Source organism: Bombyx mori, chromosome 18 (assembly GCF_030269925.1).
Source record: "Bombyx mori chromosome 18, ASM3026992v2".
NCBI classification, from domain to species: Eukaryota; Metazoa; Arthropoda; class Insecta; order Lepidoptera; family Bombycidae; genus Bombyx; species Bombyx mori.
Genome location: NC_085124.1, coordinates 14013530 through 14035036, shown reverse-complemented (window position 1 = coordinate 14035036; position 21507 = coordinate 14013530). Strand labels below are relative to the sequence as shown.

The 21507-nt window shown below is 34.6% G+C and overlaps 1 protein-coding gene across 1 annotated transcript in view; it reads right to left on the bottom strand.

Annotated features, from left to right (window-relative positions):
* The window catches only part of LOC101741576 (acyl-CoA:lysophosphatidylglycerol acyltransferase 1), a 313338-nt gene that overhangs the window by 276316 nt on the left and 15515 nt on the right, over positions 1-21507 (bottom strand). The window lies entirely within an intron of this gene.

Sequence of the window (21507 nt, the reverse complement as noted above, 5' to 3'; positions counted from 1 at the left end):
CACGTGAAAATATGTTATGATAACTTTTCTAACGTACCTACGTAAATAGATATTTGTTAAGCGTTTTACAAAGTTCTTTGACGTGACAAAAGGTTGTGACCACGATGAAAGTGCACAATAGAAGAAAGCATTTTGTCGTTTGAACAAATTGATTCAATTTTTTGTTACGATACAGTAGATATGTAAGACAAGTCTTTTACGAGTTTTTATTAATATAGGTACTACTTTGTGTTGCAATTTGTTTTCATTTATTTTGGTAGGGCGTATTGCGTATTTGGTAGGTGGTATTGTAAAGCCACACAGGTATCATACCGATACCATAGCTATTTCAGCGGCGAATCAAAGCGCTGGTTCATCTCGATACGAAGAGTAATTCGGGTGTTTGCCTGTACGCCCTACATATACACAGGTTTAAGAAAACTATTAAAGAACATCTGTGCAATAAAGCTTACTTTATTAAAGTCAATGATTATCTAGAAGATTGCACAAAGTGGGAATGAGTTGCTCGCTTCGGGCATTTCAATACTGTAATAATTGTTAAGTTATAATAATCATTGTAAAAGTAAATATTTAAAAAAAAAACTAACATTAAAAAATAAAACTAAAATTTAAAAAAATAATAGACATGCCCGCTGAGTTTGATAAGATGACAATTACATATAAGGAAATTTAGACTTAAGCTGGCGTGTGCGATATCATTCATTTTAAGATATCTATCGAATTCAGTAATTATTCAATACCAGAAGGGCCCTAAGTACGTCCGATCATTTCTAGTAATAACATAATGAACTCCCTGTATAGTTAATCTGATATATCTGTCTACAAACTAAGCCCTTGGAATAAATTGTTTTATGGTTCCCTCTTGAAAATAAACGTAATTATTTACATATCGAATAATTTAGAACATCAATTATTTATTTATTTATTTGGGTAACCAACAGTACAACATAAACATATATTTAAAAAAAATTTAGCTAAATCATTGAGTCGACTATTATCAAAGGCGGCAATCTGACTTTTGGACAATGATTGGTAAATCAGAAAAACGAATTATTGACTTTGTATTCCATTGGCAGTCACAAAACTCTTCGGAACAACATCTTAGATAAATAACAGGTTAACTATTAACCTTTATTTAATGCAGGTTTTGAACCGTATTCTTTGAAGGAGACGATTATATTCAAATAAATCTGTATTGACATATCAATAAAATTTTTTTGTCCAAATGTACAGATTGCCGCCTTTGATAATAGACGACTCCATTAACCAAACATGCTTCCACCATCAAAATTACATATAGAGTGAACAAAGGAAAAAAAAAAAAAAAATCGATTAAAAAATCTCATTAATCGATATGATATCAGTGTTCGTCACGGCACAACTAATTGTTTGCCAATTAACTAATTGCGTGTTCGGTTTTCATTACCGCCGAACTATCCGACCGTAACTAAACTATTTCTTAGAATTACAAACGTCCCATTCATTTAGTTGCAAATCGTGAATCAGCGTATTCTCGAAAATGCTTAATCAGTAAAGCGACTACGTAGTTGAAAACTTCAGACCGTGTGACGTGCTTACCTTTAGAATTTTACTAGCCGTACTCGCCCGCTTCGCTGGGCATTTAAAATTAACATTCTTATTTATTGTCATTATTATTAGGGAGTCCAACACTCATATAAATATTAGCCTATCAATTAAGTACATATATTTTCTATATGGATTCCTATTCGTACACTCTTGACAGAGTGGTCGTGGTCATGCATCAGTCGGATCCTGCGATACCGATGCTCTCGCGATGCGACGCCATGTGGCACGATGTTTCGCAGAAACATTTATGTTGGAGTGAGTCACAGATTTTATGAGGTCGGTTCATCGTGTTGGAGATCGTCCGCGAGATCTTTTGCCCTCGACTTTCCCTTGCACCACCAACCGCTCAATGGAATTCTCATTACGAGTGATGTGCCCGAAGAACTTGAGGATTCGTAATTGGACTGTTGACGATAGTCTCTCCTTGATGTTGAGCTCTTTCAGGATCGAAATGTTGGTACGGTGCGCGGTCCACGGAATTTTGAGGAGACGTATTCTATATGGATACCAAATTTCAAGTCAATCGGATGCATGGTTCAGTAGTTATAACGGGACATCCGTAAAAACCACTGTAGATTTATATATTAGTATAGATGACGTAATAACCGCATTTGTTAATAAAGCTTCGACGCCGCCATTTTATTAAATAGAAAAATTACGTAAATAATATGCACAGATATAATCGACAAAACCAATTTCGATGGTGGTTCGCTATCTGCCACCGACTTTGGTATCGTTCCTTTCATCCAACCTATAGGACACTACTGTACTTGCGAAACGGAATTTTAGGATATCTAATATATACAATTCTCGTGTCACAATGTTCGTTCCCATACTCCTCCGAAACTGCTTGACCGATTCTCATGAAATTTTTTATGCATATTCAGTAAGCCTGAGAATCGGCTACTATCTATTTTTCATACCCCTAAGTGATTAGGGTTGTCCACCCCTAACATATTTTATTTTATTTGGACATTTTTTTTTGTTATAATGAGGTATTATGTGGTTGAATGAGGTTTTGTTATTTTTATTATATATTCCCTCATCGTTCACAGCACTACATACATCTTTCACTCATTTACCACATCCTTACACACTTACAATAAGTTAGTTTTTTTTTCTACACTAGAAATTCCCTAGAAATCTTATATATGGCAAAACAATGTTTGCCGGGTCAGCTAGTATTATATATTATTATAATAATCAGGACATGACCGTCGATGGCAACTCGGCCGGGACCTTGCCTCTCTATACCATCAGTATAATAAAAATGAAGTTCTATTAATACTATAGGTATCTCACACCTCGGCAAATCTTATAGGTACATATATAAAATTCTCGTGTCACAATATTAGTTACTCCTCTGAAACGGTTTGACCGATTTTTATGAATTTTTATATGCATATTCAGTAGGTCTGAGAATCGACTACTATCTATTTTTCATACCCCTAAGTGATAAGGGTTGTCCACCTAACATTTATTTATTGGAATATTTTTTTTTGTTATATTATGTTATACTGAGGCATTATGTGGTTGAATGAGGTTTTGTTATTTTTATATTCCCTCATCGTTCACAGCCCTACATACCTCTTTCACTCATTTACCACATCCTTACACACTTGGAATAAGTTCGTTTTTTTTTTCTACACTAAAAATTCGCTAGAAATCGTATATATGGCAAAACAACGTTTGCCGGGTCAGCTAGTATAAATATAATATGAAAAATGAAATTCCTATTGTAAATTAATAGCTCTGCCATATTCATATCTGGCATTGACACAAGAGATACAAAATCTAAAGGTCGAAGTATCGAGAAACTGTTTGTTAAGTCCAAGTTAAGATAGCATTCGCCGTCATCCATTACTTCTAGTTCTCGAATCAAATCATTTTATCACAGAGACGACACGAATTCGAGAACCTAAAAATTATCGTACGTACGAAATTCATTAAAACCGAACGCAATACAAACATACCGAATAACTCATGTACTCGACCACGTGTCCAGACTAAATTAATATTACAGATTTAAACGCAGAAGTGCAATTCGAAAAAAAAAATTAGTACAACACAGATTACAAACAATGGACACGTAAAATCCACGCACACCGCCGTCGTTGACTGCTGATTGGTTTAGCCGGAACCCTCACGTTGATCTTTAACTTTTGATTGGTGGATAATCCGACACAGAAACCAGTTGTGACTGTATCTTGTTTTGCTCTAATACTTTCGCGTTGAGCTTATGCGCACATGGCTGAAAGACAGAAGAGCCTTTTTTGTTTTATTTCTTAAATCAGTACTCCGTAGCCGTGCGGTGGTGATTTGCATTATTATTTGTTACTGGTGGTAGGACCTCTTGTGAGTCCGCACGGGTAGATACCACCACCCTGCCTATTTCTGCCGTGAAGCAGTAACGTGTTTCGGTTTGAAGGGTGGGGCAACCGTTGTAAGTATACTGAGACCTTAGAACTTATATATCAAGGTGGGTGGCGCATTTACGTTGTAGATGCCTATGGGCTTCAGTAACCACTTAACAACTAGGTGGGCTGTAAGCTCGTCCACCCATGTAAGCAATAAAAAAAATCGAGTGAGAATTAAATTATTATAGTATTCGATGATGCTTAGTTAAGAAAAACTGTATTCTAAAATTAATCTTTAGATGTAGGAATGTAATTTGTAAACATATTAATTTCCAGTATTAATGTCTCAATAAATGCTTAACATTGGACTTACTACTGATTTTAATAAATAGAGCCTTTGTAAATATTTTTCGTAAAATTTTACAAAGCCATCTTTAACATATATTCTCATAGATAGATAGTTACATATTTAGATAGATACATTATTTAGCTCTTGAGGCGGCAAAAAATAAAACGACATAAAATAATCTGTGCTGCTAATAATGATTTTAAATTAAAGAACAATATGTTTACTGTTTAAATTCGCGTTTGATTCACAGATACTAACGCTTCGAGTATTTGATGATCCTTTCTAGTCTAAAAAATACATATTTAATCGTAGAGCACATTATACGTGCTCTAGAAAGGATACGTGCACATTTTGAAATCCTTGCGGATCAGTGAAGGACCTCCTTATATTGAACCAAGGAAAGCGAAATCACCGACTTCTGTAAATCTATAACTCACATATACCGCCAAAACTATGAAAAAGATATCTAATCTATATATTAATGCGTGACGAAAAAACTTTGTATCCCTTTTTACGAAAATTGCGCGGAAGGAGGAATATGAAATTTTCCACACTTATAGAGAATATAGAGAAGAAGTGCACAATGCTAATTTTTTTTTTAAATAATGCATAAAAGATACATTAAATCAATAAAGAAAACATTACATACTATTTATTGTCAAACTTTTGTTCTTGACGTTTGTTGTCAAATTGAAAATAGATTAAATATTGTTTGTCTTTGTTAATATTTTTTATAGTGTAGTCTTGTCGAAATTAGTGATTTTAGAAGTATAAAATACAATCATAATAGTGTACAAACTTACAATTCCAATTAATTATAGTCGAATTTCGACTACTACGGGACCACTAGTCTATTTAAATATAGGTATCTTCTAATCACATAAACTGTACTAACATGAAATTAAGCGTACTTCAAATTCAAACCGAAATCTTTATTCAAATTCATAACGAGAATTACATTCGCGTAATTTATGAATTATTTATACGTAACAAGAGATCCGACATCAGTTACGTTTTATAAGTTAATTTTTAACTTTTAACTAGAACTTTTTTGAGCCTAATTAAAACAATCTCTAAAGTAGCCGCTCCATAATCATAAAAATGGGACTAATTAATAATTAATTGTTCGTTTCTAGCCGTTATCGATGGTATTGGGTAAATACTGATAAGCAATGGTGATATAATTAACATAATTAACGAAAAATTTTAAACCTTGTACAGTATGTCCCATATGACACAGAGTCATCGACCCTTAATTACGCGTATAAACAGTTATGCAAGCTTTCTTTTAAACCTATATTTAAACAGTTTCTCCGTATTTTATGAACGGACTACGAAAGTAAGATTCCAATTCGAAGCGTATTTTTTTTTATACAAAAAGTTCCTACTTTTATTTAATTGTTTTATGGATAATGTAACAATGTATAATGTAATATAATCAACAAATCACAGTACACAACTGCAAATAGCACAGCAACTGAAGAATGTTCGTTAAATCAAAATAGCTAATTATATTCTTGAATCTAAAATCGTTACGTTTATCGAAAGAATATAGGGAATGGTGATGGACTATTCCATTATTTTTTTATGATTGAGCGTTTACTGGTGGCCCTGCGGCCTTTCCAGTTTCACAAGGACAGGTGGGCGAGTAAGGGCTCAGCCAGCAGGGGAAGGATTTGCTAACAGCTACCCGAGCGCCTCCAAGGGAGACCTAACAACTCAAGAGTAGTTGCTTAGCGAATGAATCTACTACCGGATCGGAATCGCGACCCGCTGAGAAGATCCGGCGAGAAACTCAACGGGCTGATGCTCAGGTTAGGTTGCACGTCGAACTCTTTGCCGAGTTCGACGAGTACGGTTACCAGGGTCTTTACTCCTAGTATTAGAGCGGAAGGCGTCTAATGCAAGGGTTATTGGATCTAATGGATCCGTAAGGACGTGTCTAGGACGTCAATGGTGACTGGCTCCTGCGTGATCAGGATTCGGGGAATAATCGGCGACGACATCGATAAGGCGATTACCATGACGCATTGCCTTATCGAAATATGGACTATTCCGACCAGGCGCACTTCGTATTAAAACACTAATAAAAATTATTAAAAAGAAAGCATATTCGTCTTCTCGCATTAAAACTTACTAATTTTATAGCAGAGTGTTTTAAAGGTTTAATGTGATATTTTGAATATTAATCATCTTTGAAAAATTTTTTTTTTTTTACCAGTAACATTATCTGTCTATTAAAGTAAGATAATATTTTAAATTTAAATTAAATAAATAATGTTTTATTTTGTTAATAATAGTCAAAATATAGGTGAACTAAAAACTAAAACTAAGGCTACGCTCTTTTGACAGTATTTATGAGAAAAATACTGGTGATACCAAATGATTTCGCATGTTAACTCAATTTCGAATATTTTTGGAAATTGTACATTTTTAATGCGAAAAGATGATATATCAAAATCCAAAAACGAACACATACCTCATAGTTCCCAGAATCAATTGAATCCCATTTAATTGTAAGAGCAAGCGACATTATGACGCATAGTATCTAAAATTAAGTTTCCATATCGGCCGATCCGACCACTTCTTTGTTACATGTAATATGTAATCTGAGTTTAAGTCCGTCCTGCTCGCGTCTGTTACTAGATCGGTGAGGTGCGAGCGGGATACAAGATTAAAGACAAGCTTAAAGTAGCGCACATGCATCTCGTGGTTTTGGTACTATTGAATGTCTTTGGAACCGGTTCTGTGGCTCGCATTGTTCAAACTGGACTTAACTCTATTAAAAGCCTTAGAATTTTTGTTTTATTTGATGAATACGTAATTAAGTATGTTTTGTTAACTGTCGTGTTACATGTTGTTTTAAATGGTTCTTTAAAGTTGCATACCTGTAATTCAGACAGAAGCATCGCGCGTATAATCGCGCACTTGTATGTACCATACCTATTTCTGCTGCGAGGTAGTTAAGGGCCTCTGCTTATTTAGAACGGGAAGACCAGAGATCCGCGGAAAAAGCTTATAATGAAAAACATCACACTGAATCTTCTCCACATTCGTTCAATCATTGCACGGGATTGTCACTTATCGGCCATTTTAAGTCGGTTAATTGAATTGGCTGTATTTACGGGCAATCGTCTGTCTGACTGGACAAATCAGGATAGGAATTAGTCCAATTAGTTGAAATGTTGCTTATAATCCTACTGTCGCTGACTTATGATCGAGACGAAATAGTGTAAGCTGAGCTAGCCATTCCTATACATTGAAAACATTCACAATTTGCAATCAAATTGCAATTAGTGATTATAAGTATTGAACGATTTTTTTTGTTAAAAACACTTTATAACACATAATATGTGTTTATGAACAACTAAATAGAAATATGACAATATGAAACTCGCTGACTTTATTAGATTCCATTCTATGAGCCCTATGGCTTTGAGGATCACCGTCAACAAGATCGATGATGCCAAGATGGTGATGGTACAAGAAATACCCAAAATAAATGAAAAGTTAATGATCTTATTGACACACTCAACTATATTTACACAGATATTTTACAGGCAATACAAGGAGTGTTAAAGACGTAATTCTATTCGTAGTATTTATTTCATTAATTAAACTAATATTACATGTATACATATGAAATCGCTTTTCGGTTGTTATAATAATAATAATAAATAAACAGGTTAGCAAGTGTGAAAGTAGCCCTGGTAATTAACAAATTAAAGAGCGGACGGTTAGCGTGGTATGGATGGTATGGACATGTGATGCGTATAGAGAAGATGCATGTGACCAAGATATGTATGGAAACGGTAGCGCAAGGTAGAGGGGTAAGAGGTCGACCGAAGAAGACATGGACGGAGTCTGACGATATGAGAGAGAGAATAGTGAGCGTTGAGATGACGGCTGATAGAAGAGAATGGAAGAGAAAACATATCTGTGCCGACCCCACTTAGTGGGATAAGTTGAAGTGACAGGTTAGTAACGATTATACAGAGAAATTATTGAAGTTACAAAAATGTATTAAAACTTTTAAAAAAACCAAGTGAGAATGCACACGCAAGTCCTTGTCACGTTAATGTAACAGGAAGCGTAATCAGCTCTAGTTTAGTCTCAATCACAATAAATATTTGAAAAACAAACGATGATTATTTAAATCTTTTATTGTCATCGTGTGCCGTGTGAAATTTCCATAGACCTATATAGTAGGGACACGACATATTGTTCTATACGTACAATTGCTTATATAAATAGCACCCATTTTGAAGGCACACACATAAACATATATCTATCTCGTTCTTACTCAGCACTTTAACTCGCAGGAAAACAATATAACAGTATTTCAGTGCGTACATAAAATGAAACATGAATATACGTAAATGTCTCTGTCTCCGTCTAATGAGGCCGAAAATCCGCCATGTTTTGCGCGCCAAATGTCATTGTCACGTCAGTTCGGTCGTCTGTTTTGGGTTGTCATAGACCTATATAGTAGGGACACGACATATTGTTCTATACGTACAATTGCTTATATAAATAGCACCCATTTTGAAGGCACATACATAAACATATATCTATCTCGTTCTTACTCAGCACTTTAACTCGCAGGAAAACAATATAACAGTATTTCAGTGCGTACATAAAATGAAACATGAATATACGTAAATATCTCCGTCTCCGTCTAATGAGGCCGAAAATCCGCCATGTTTAGCGCGCCAAATGTCATTGTTACGTCAGTTCGGCCGTCTGTTTTGGGTTGTACATTATATATTGACTTTGATATCGATTTAATATGACTGATTATATATAATTTCATAATTTATCATGCTTAAAACATACAAAAATAATAATTAAAACGTATTTTATAGGATCTCAAGAAAGTCGATGCCCTAAAACTATTATCTATATGTATTTAAATTCATTATGGAGCCCTCATCCGAAAAATCCATTTTTCGGTCGGAATCTATTGATCATGACACTAATCATAAATACCACTTTAAAATATGTCATCAAAACATATTTAGACATTCTGTTTAGATATTTCGGGAAAAAGGCTACCGACAAAATCTCTTCGGAACCATTTAAATAAAATAGTTTTATTCCGCAGTGTGTAAAACACTATTGTAAATTTGTTAAATATTTAATAATTAAGTGATTTTAGAGAGGAAGTCACAAGGAATGACGTTTGTAATTAATGAATAAATGTTCTGTAGGTGTTTTTTTTTTCACGCGGTCCCTTGATAAGTTTAAAATTTGAATCACTCTCAAGCGAAAGTGATTCAAATGGTGCGGCGCACCTTCCTTGGGGTGCGCTGCGGTAGTATGTTACGGACTTTAGAGTCAGCAAAACAATTAAAATAGATTGTTATAGTCTAAGAAAAACACGTACTCAAAATACGATAACATTTAGCATGCTAGTAATGGGCTGATGGCTTTGAACTACGCCATATCTTTATGTTTTGCGACAAACGACAACTTTATAAAATCAGTGTAGCAACTTTTAAAAATCATCATATCGTTTACTTGGCAAATTCGAAGGACGAACTTGTCTTAGATTTCACCCATCTAAATCATATCATATTTGCACATAACAATATACCTACTTACTTCCCATTAAAGTATAAATTCTACAAATAAATAATACTCAACAATATTTAAAATAAAATGAGTCAAGAACGTTTATCGATAAAACCTGATAACATTGAAATCTTTTGTACAGCACTAAAGCCGCCATGTTTTGTGGCCAGATGACGTCACAGTGGCACGAAATTTTGGTTGACGTTTCATTTCCATAGGTTTCCTACTTCATTGTGGGTTGTACATTATTTATTGACTTTGATATCGATTTAATATGATTGCTTATATAAAATTTCTAATTTTATCATGCTTAAAACATACAAAAATAATAATTAAAACATATTTTATAGGATCTCAAGAAAGTCGATGCCCCAAAACTATTATCTATATATATTTAAATTCATTATGGAGCCCTCATCCGAAACATAGATTATACACTTAATATATTTGAATCCGAAATATCGGACACCATTTTTCGGTCGGAATCTATTCATCATGACACTAGTCATAAATACCTCTTTAAAATATGTCATCAAAACATATTTAGACATTCTGTTTAGATATTTCGGGTAAAAGGCTACCGACAAAATCTCTTCGGAACTATTTAAATAAAATAGTTTTATTCCGCAGTGAGTAAAACACTATTGTAAATTCGTTAAATATTTATTAATTAAGTGATTTTAGAGAGGAAGTCACAAGGAATGACGTTTGTAATTTCATTAACGAATAAATGTTCTGTAGGTGTTTTTTTTTATCAGGCGGTCTCTTGATAAGTTTAAAATTTGCATGCGGTGCGGTAGTGCGGTGCACCTTCCTTGAGGTGCGCTGCGGTAGTGTGTTACGGACTTTAGAGTCAGTAAAACAATTAAAATAGATTGTAATAGTCTAAGAAAAACACGTACTCAAAATACGATAACATTCAGCATGCTAGAAATGGGCTGATGGCACTGTACTATGCCATATCTTTATGTTTTGCGGCAAACGACAACTTTATAAAATCAGTGTAGCAAATTTTAAAAATCGTCATATCGTTTACTTGGAAAATTTGAAGCACGAACTCGTCTTAGATTTCACATAATATCTAAATCACATCATCTTTGCACATAACAATATACTTACTTCCTATTAAAGTATAAATTCTACAAATACATTCATACTCAACAATATTTAAAATAAAATAAGCCAAGAACGTTTATCGATAAAACCTACTAACATTAAAATTTTCTGGGCAGCACTAAAACCGCCATGTTTTGTGGCCAGATGACGTCACAGTGGCACGAATTTTTTGTTGACGTTTCATTTCCATAGGTTTCCTACTTCAGTGGAAATTTCATATTTAATTTTTGTTGTCAAACGATGAAAGGATAATATCTGTCTTCTATATTTATATAATCGCTTACCCTAATCTATCAAGGCAGAGTCACAGTCACTATGGTAATAATCTTGTAACGTTATCAGTTTAAGTCTTTTTTTTATTTGTAAACATCCACTAAGGAACGGGTTTTTGAAAATTTCACTGCTAAGCGGGTAAAAAAAAGTATAAACGGTGGTACGATAATCAGTCATTTTTAAAGTAAAAAGCTTTTAAATTTCTGATATCTGGCTTTGGTTTGAGCATAGTTCAGCCTCAGTATATTAAATAGCACAAACGAAGTTTTGATTGAAAATTTAATATCTAGAATAAAAACGTTGGACAATACATGTATATTATGTATAAAATTTAATATTAATATTATAAATTTACGCTAAATTTATGGTGGGACCACATCCGCTGTTTAATTATTAACCGCTCTTGTTAATAGGCCAGTGACCGCTGTCACTCCTAGGCTTGTTGATAATTAATTCGTGATACACAATTAATATGGGAATACTATAAAAACACTAATAAGTTTTTTTTTGACCGCAAAAATCATGATTGTAAATTTTTAGCTAATCAAATTGTGGGTGGCTTGATTTCCTAGAAGTGTTGTGTAGTAAATGTATCTTTTATAACAATCATTCTTTCTTCAATCAATCTTCATTTAATCTTACTGGTGGTAGGACCTCTTGTGAGTCCGCACGGGTAGGTACCACCGCCTCGGCTATTTCTGCCGTGAAGCAGTTTGCGTTTCGGTTTGAAGGGTGGGGCAGCCGTTGTAATTATACTGAGATCTTAGAACTTATATCTCAAGGTGTGTGGCGCATTTACGTTGTAGATGTCTATGGGTTCCAGTAACCACTTAACACCAGGTGGGCTGTGAGCTCGTCCACATATCTAGGCAATAAAAAAAAAAATCAGACCAATGCGTACATGAAGATCAGAGAAGTTTAAGCATGTCGACACTGATAATCTTTCAAAAATCATTATTATTGCCAACGTAACAACGTACAGGAAACAGATAAACCTCTTTCTGTGTCATTTTACTAACAGGCCTCTTCGGATTCCAGAAACCAGTTGTGAGTGGTCCGCTCTATCTCATAAGCTTTTTACGAGATAGACGATTACATCAAGATAATTTCTACTGATAGTAGTTAGATTGTGAGAGAGAGAGAGTGAATACACTATTGCACACCAAAACACAATTTACGTTCAAAAACGGTCAAAAAGCAGATGCATATCGACGCTTGAAAGGCAAACATGACTAAGCGACAATAACTGCTTTGTACATAAATGATAGGCAATAACCATATTCGATGTGCAAAAAAAATATATTTCTAGATTTATTAGGATCATTTCAATCCTACAGCTACTAGTTAGATTTTACTACAGCTAGATTCGTTAATATAAATTTTGTTTTCAGGTATTTCAACTTTAAATTAGTCTACTGTAAAGTTCACGCATTGTCGCTTAGTCACTTTTGCCTTTCAAGCGTCGATATGTACAATAGGCGGTTTTATCGCTAAAAGCGATCTCTTCTAGACAACCGTTTAATTTATAGAAATTCTGGAAAATATAAAAAATATAGCAGGTATGCTGCGGTTGACAATACATTATTATAGAAAATATATACATACAATATATAGATATGCTCGTATATCGTTTAAATATATGTATTATAAAATAACTATTTGATTTATATAACAATATAATAGTAGTTAGATATAGTCGTATCAAGTTTTTGGATGGATTTATTCATGCAACGGCCACCTGTACCTACACAGGAGAAAATTCTTGATGACGCCAACATTTAATTTACTTTATAAGACTCGCGAAGGTCGCGTCTGAAGCCAGCTCAGTGTCAGCGTGAACAAACAAAAAGAAAACTTTAAAAACAAACCACTTCTGAACACGTGTTATTACTGTAGGTACTATAAAAAGACCACGTCCGATCCTTGGACGGCGAACGAACTGTCTCAACAATCATTATCCTGCGGTTGCGAAGACTGACCGGTTCCTTTGAGAAGCTGTTGACTTTCTACATACATTTATTACCAGTAGCGGAACCATTCTGTGCTGGTATTATATCCCGTTATTAGTAAATATGACTTGCGACGAAGGGCTCGACAAGCGAATTAACCCGGAACTTATATAAATGCAAGCTTATTTTGAGAATGTCGTAAGCGAGATTTAGGAATATATCAAATATTTTGTGTTGTATGATGGCTACTCGCCACAAACATTTTGAGCGGGTACCGTCGATAGATCGACTCTCTATTAATGCGTATAAAGTGTGGAGCGACGGAATACCGACTATTTGTGCAGTTTGATTATAGGTATTAGGTATCGACCTGTACGGACGTGCTTTAGGGCGCGCGTGTATAACGTTTTTAATAAGTTAATAACATTTATAAATAAACATTTAAAAATATACTGCTGTGAATTTGGCATTGATTTTTGTATTTTTTTTAAGTTAAAGTTTTTTATGATACATTTTCTTAAAAATAATTTAGCAATTTCTGCAAAATATGGGAAAATAAGCTTAGCACTAAAAGGGTCAATAATGGTGTAAAAAATTTAACCATTATCAAGGATGACATCTCCAAATTTCGATTAATTCTATATACCTAATATGTATCATGTTTACTTTTTTGTTTTGTCATGAACAAAAAATCTGATATTAAAAAAAAATGACATTTATATCTCAGCACACAAGAAAATAAAACAATATATTTTATATTCTACTTGTATTTCGATGCCTCCAATGAACACTGCTCTAACTCAAAATTTTGAAATTTTCGTTTTTCACGCAAATCGCTTCACTATTTTAAAAGTATTACAAATTCATTATTAATGGGGTTCGAAGCAAGAGTAAATCAGCTAGTTACACAAGATAAAACCATAAAATCTTTATTATTGCAGATATATTTATCAACTTTTTTCGTTTACTGTCCTCCTGTAAACCTACGAATTTGGAGTCAGAGTAGTGTTCATTGGAGGCATCGATTTTATACTCATAGAGATATACATATATCGGTTTTATGTTTTTGGCATTGCACGTAATTTAATAGAAATCAAATTCAGCTGAAGCGCGGAATTGACGGCGATAGCTGCCTTTCCACACAAAACCGACAGAAATGTAACGATATTGTTTCTGCTAAACTAATTCTCAAAAAAAGAAAAACTATTAACCAAAACTGCCCACTGAGTTTCTCGCCGGATCTTCCCAATTGCGTTTTTGAACTAGCACCGGATTCTGCAAAGCACTGCTGTTGCTAGGGCCTCAGGTTAGCAACACCTCCAGTTTGACCTCCGAGAGCTCACCTACACTCTAGGGTAACGCTGATATAGCCTCTCAAGGCTATCTATCCGCATAGGTAGAAAAAAAAATCAAAATTATCACAGAGTCCATTGCCCTCTCATCGCATGAAATGTCAGAGCGCCTTATGAAATTTTAAATTATTCTCAAAACAAAACTGAATTCAATTACTACGGCGCCATCGAGTGACCGGAAAATGATTCATAAAAATATATAAACAAACACGTACATACGTGGTACGTTAGAAACAAGCAGGACGCGTGATTCATTTAAAAAAAAAAAAAACTTATTCAGCAAGTTTATTGATAACAGTTCGTGGAAAGTCTACACGTTTGACGTAAATACACATTTTATGATTTACAAATACCAACAGTACGTGTGCCTGTTTTTGTTGGTGATATAAATCGCTATCACGCCTAACTTATTCGCACCTTTAGAATTGAAGGGGCTTAATCCAAAATTATTATTTTTTGGTAAACGCCAAAAAAGTAATTGAATAGTTTAAATTTTTCAATTTGGATTTTAATATTTTAGGCCTTAAAGCGCATACCTTGAACTTTGATTTAAAAGAGACGGAAAGAGTACTTAATACTTACTCTGTTCTTTTCTAACTAAAATTTTAATTTTATCTTAATTTTTTTTTAAATAGGTTAATAAATTAATAGAATACAAAGCCAAAGTCAAAAAAAAAAAATTAAGACAGACTTTGATTTATTATCTTTAATATTTTTAAAATAAGTTAATAGAATACAAGCTTATAAGTTCAGTTTCTTTCTTAAAATTTTTAGATAAGCCATTTAATAATAAATTTTAATAGATTTTAATAATAGAATTTTAGATAAGCCAGATAATTTGTAGACAGCGTCTTGGCTCTGCCCCTGGTATTGCCGTATGTGGGCCGTATGCTCGTCTGCCTAAAAAGACAATAAAAAAAATCCAATTCAATTTACGTTGCTGTCTATTGGCTCCGATAACCACTCAGCACCACAGGGGCCCTGAGCTCGTCCAGCCATCTTAGCTATAATAAAAACGACCAAACTTCTACGTATATTATATATCAATTACTTAGTTTTTGTTAAATTTGTCACCGTTTTATTTATTTATTACACTTAATGTAAAATTAACATTGGCGGACTTAATGCCTAAGATATTCTATTCTATACACTTCTCTACCAGTCAACCAAAGGTAGTGCAGAGAATATAGTAGTAGGTGCAATGAAATTTATATTAAATTACAAATACATGCACAAAAATATATACACACAATACTTGAGCCTAAATATATATACACATATACACAAATACATACATATAATAGTGTATACAGTATTCAAAGAAATAGCAACAAATTCACCAAATTACTACAAGTTAATAAAGTCACGACGGTTCATGACGATTTTATAATTTGACAATGCATGATTCATGCACCGACAGAACAGTTCATTCATTTTTAAATAGGTCAATACAACCACACTTGTCTACCTACCGAACAGTGCAATGAATTCGGTTGCAGCATAGCACTTGTAGATGTTTCAAGTTCACTTGAACAACGGATATCTCAACCTTCGAACCAGAAAACAAGATCGTTGAGAGGAAGGTCCAAATAGGCAGAACATTAACACCAACATGTACGACCAGTACTTTAAATAGGAATTAGGAGAATTAGGATAATTGGTAGGACCTCTTGGGGTCCACACGGGTAGGTTCCACCACCCCGCCTATTTCCGCCGTGAAGCAGTAATGCGTTTCGGTTCGAAGGGTGGGGCAGCCGCTGTAACTATACTGAGACCTTAGAACTTATATCTCGAGGTGGGTGGCACGTTTACGTTGTAGATGTCTATGGGCTCCAGTAACCACTTAACACCAGGTGGGCTGTGAGCTCGTTCACCCATATAAGCAATAAAAAAAAAAAGTTAAAGCTCTCGTATCTCATGGCCATAGACCATAATGGTATTACATGTGTCGCAAATCTGTCCCAGTGTTAAGAGGTAACTGGTGTCCATAGAAATTCATAGGGAGCATACCACCCACTCAGTCACGTCAGGAAAAATATAAGACGCTAAACTTTACTGTGAAAAAAAAATGCACTAAGCAAAAATAAACACAGAAGAAGAAGTACAAATATAAAAATAATTCGCAGCAATTGTCACTGTGCTTAGTGTGAATTTTTCAACGTTCTCGATAGCGTAAAAGTTAACTCAAATTTGTAAGCAGTAGAACCGTTTGCCGTTAGGGGCGCTGTTTCAACTGCATACAAATTTGAGTATCGAAAATGTTAAAAAACTCGGACTAAGATCACAGTAAGAATTTTTCAAACGAATTAAACGCTTCTAATTAAAAAAGTTAAAATTTACAATTCGACTGTAGTCTCGGAACTAAGTAATTGAGCAATTGAATGGCGTTCGTATGGTGTGTGAGCCCCTAATCTCAATAACCAGCTTGCAGCATATGATAGCGGCAGCCAGAGTGACCTCAATTTCTCAATATCGGATAAAAACGGGTTCAAAAGTTGGCGTCAAAAATATGTATTTTCTAACAAAGCACATGATTGACATTACACACTGATGTACCCATAATGTTTACTGATATAAATACATATAAATGATGTATCAGATACTAAAGTAGTATTATTAGTAGCTCATAGTACAATTTAGGATAGTTACGTGCTGTTTATTTATTTATTTGCATCCTAGTTTATTTATAGCACAAGTTCTAAAACACAAAAACAACCGTGATATATTTTACTTTCTCGCAAAATATAAAGACTTCCTAGATCATAAACAGTATAACCAAGAGCTAAGCTAATCTTTTACAAGGCATATGAAATAAAATTAAGATGTACCGTGTCAGAGCAATCTCATCTTCTGTCGACGGTACCAAAATTACCAAACCGCACCAAAACTTCGCTGTTTATGACTCATAACCGTACGACCAAGAAATAATGCACGTTCCGACGGGTCCTCCGGCTAATAACATGGATTTTAGTGCTTTATTGGCTTTCATAAAAATATTTACAATGGCCCGTACTACGTAGAAAATTTCTTTTAACGGTAATAAAAGTGCTATGTAATTTTGATGATGAACGTTGTTGGCCGCGACCCGGTTTTTAATCATTATTTTAAATATGTACACAATAATTTTAAAACATTTTAGACTGTAATTATTAAGAGTACGGTAAATGATAATTTAATAGTAAGTCAACATTAGTTTTTATTTAGGTATATATATGTAACATAACTTAAAGCACAGTGGGGAGTGCCCTGAGGAATTATTCGAGATGATCTTTCATCTCCTTTTCACCATCATACTGCTTGCCACCGAAGCAGAGTTCGTCCATACTATCACGAGCCGTTGCGTTCATCCACAGTGCGTTTCCAGGGATCTTTACTGCCACACACCATCCGGCTTTAGTTTGAAGGGTAATGCGCCGTTCTACTATAAAAACTGAGCCACAGAACTCATTCCTCAAGTTGTATGATGGAATTTACGTTGTTGATGATATAAATGAGCTCTGATGACCACTTAAAACCGGAACTTGTCCATCTATCTAAGCAATAAAAAATGAACTCCCCTCCAAAGTGTTTCTCGGGTGCTATGACTATGACATGTCCTTCTTTAAACGAGGATTTCGGAGAGTCCTCAGGAGTAGGCAGCGGCTTTGGTCCTCTGATATCGCTGATGTTCATGTGTGATGATAACTACTTACCATCAGACGGCCGTACGCTCGTCTGCCAATAAAGGAAAGAAAAGAGACGCCACCCATAGGACCCTGATAGTTAAGGCAAGCGATCAGATATTTAAAATTGTTACATCCATAATGCTTACTTTATTACAGGAAGGGCTCAATTCGGCGTTCACAATCGAAGGATGTACCTAAAGGAATTTATAACCACCGCGCATTCACGATCAATAATTATTACCATGTGGGTGTACGTTATAATATTTTCTTTCTATGTTAATACGTCTCCAAGTGCTGTGTGAATGGAATTTGAATAGCGTTCAGGCATAATTTATGACGTGCTCTATGTTTTGTCTACACACCAGAATAATGTCGGCGTTTGAAATGTATCTTAATACTAAATAAACTATTTAAAGACATACGTTGTCGTGTTAACAACGAAATTAAGAAGAAAAAAAAAGACGCCAAGATATAAACTGCTTTATTTAGCAACAGCGATAAACTAGCAGTGAGTTATGAATGTAGGACAATGACATTTTAAGTGGTGCCACCATAATGCCGTCAAAACACATGCAGTTCTTAGCAATTCCAATTTAAAACAACGTGAGAAGAATTTAGCCTTATTTCGACTTTCAAACTTGATTGCAAGACTGCTGAAAGAACATATTAATTACCAATCCCTCCTATAAATCATTTGGTGATTTACTGTATCCGCATTTCTTAATCAAATTCTCTCTTGATTGACATTCAGTTAAAAGATAATTTTTGTGGGTCGTAATCATACTTCGTCGGATAGCAAACTTTTACTCACGTAAACACAAAAACAGTTTTGTCCAATAAAAAATCATTACAGTCGGAAATGCGACACACTTTTCGAACATAACGGACCAACGAATTACTGAATCTCTTATTTTGAGACGCACGATCAGTCGTCGACAAATCTAGATCTGCTATTGTATAAACAGACATACTTCACTTATTAAATCAGAAATCGTGACTGTTTCCATCTACGTTCACCCAAATAAAGACTAGTGTTTAGTTTTGTTTTGGTAGCTAACAGTCATCCATAAGGATGACGACCTATTATTTCAAGTACTCATAAATCTCAATCGAGAAATTAAAAATAAGCATCATTACGATGCGGCACACGCTTATTGTATTACCAAACTAATAACCTTCGCACTAGGGTAATAAACTAGTCAATAATATTCTTTGTCAGTATTTCCGGTTGCTCCTATTAGAGAAACCTCATGTGTACCTAAATCATCATCTTGCAAATGTTGAATATTATCGGCTATCGATAGTACTATCTGAACCTGAAGTAGGATTTCTTATCTAAGTATAATCGAAATTACCAAAATAACGTCACTAAATAGGTCTCACCACGTGCGACTCGTGGACCGCAACGTATCGACTTTTAGTGGCAACATGCAAATCCGCGACTGGTTGCAACATGACATGACGAGTGGCGGCCCGTAGGTGGGGGGCAGCATTCCTAGCGAATGGCCTGCGGTGGGAGGGAGGTCATCGACCGTCCTCAACCGGCCGCACAAACTACGCAGCCGCATAAGGTCAATACAGCTTGACCACATGTTGCAGTTCTCGCTCCTTATTGCCATTGCTGTTGCCGACTTATTCGAAAAGTATGACTTTATTGGCGTTAATTGGCGAGACTTCGTTACATCAGATATATTTTGGAATTTCATTAATGTACAAACATTCAGAAACATATTTTCATGAATCCGGTTCATCGAACGAGAAAGTCAATTGAAATAAAAGTTTAAAAAAATTACACATTCGTCCTCAGTGCCGTTCTAAAATTTTAACAATCCTTAAATTTCGAGTTTCCTAAATAAATTTAGGACCGGTCTTTCATTACAGCGACGAGTTATATTTCGAAAGCGGCCATTGTTCGCAAGCAAACCCGAAATCAATTACGAATACATAAGAAATCTAATTTGAGATTGGGCAATGAGATATTATCTGGCCAAAACAGTGGACGCAATCAATTTTGTTTTCACAAGTGTTCAAATCAGTCAACAAGATTTATAGGCAGCGAAATAACTACCTTACCAATTAGTTTCAATATCTAAATATCCAATATAGCAGATGACGACGATAAAACGAAATAAATACAAAAGATTGCTCTATATTGCTTATATTGCTTGCACAGCATTTGCAGTTATACTTTTTTCTTCGCACATTTCGACCTTAGAACAAATTTCTCTCCGCGATATTTCTTGAGCATTATGACATATCCTTCTTTAAACTATTTGAATCCTTGGTAAGCAGCGGCTTGACTATGCCTCTGCCATTGCTGAAGACATGCCTCGCGTCTGCCTATGAAGGCAACCAACTAAACTTAAGAAAAAACTAAGTAAGCGCTTATTTTAAATTCATGATTTTATAATTAATAAAAAAAAAACTACTAATCAGACTTCTGGATAAAGATAATAGGTATAGATAAAAAACAGACATGGCAACGATAATTTTACGTTAAACAGAAATTAATCAAATGTAACCAATGTACAACTAAGCTGTTGCATTGATATGATGATTGGCTTTAGCAGATAATGACTTCAAATTCACTACACAATACACTACAGTGGTGTGGTAACAGCTACTAAGTTTTAATTTCCCTACTTCGCGACCAAGGTCGTAGTAATCTCCTGTTGACAAAATGTGGTTACCGGAAGCTATTTTTTATCACAATTTGACTACCGCCAAAGCATTATTGAAAGAAGAATTGAGAACCTATGGCTTTGAAGTTGAATAATTAAAACATTTCACGATTTTGCTGTCTAGTTGACAAATTGATTAATCATCTCGGCTTATTCGCTTGAAATGAGATTTAGCATAGACCATTTTACACTACTTTAGTTTCCAGATGAGATTAACCTTTATTATATCGTATTAAGTAAGTGTTCTCGTTAAAGAATTTCTTGAAGTTTCACAAGAACTGGTTTTGTTTTGGTCACTCGTCCTACATGACAAACGACGAAAACATTTGACATTTTGACCAGACTTTTAATGTCAGTATAAAGTTCAATTACATAACTTACCGTTCCCTTGTGTGCTTACCGTATTCCATCGTAATTCAATTAAATATTTTTTCGATTTAAATTTCTACAAAAACAAAGTTAACTCCACATGCAGCTAATAATAAATTTTCCTAGTTTGACTAGGCTATCCTAACCTGTACCGTTATTACAATTAAATCCCTATGGCTATTCGAATCTTGGCTTCAACAGATTCCAATGAAAATTACCTTAAAAGCCAAGATTT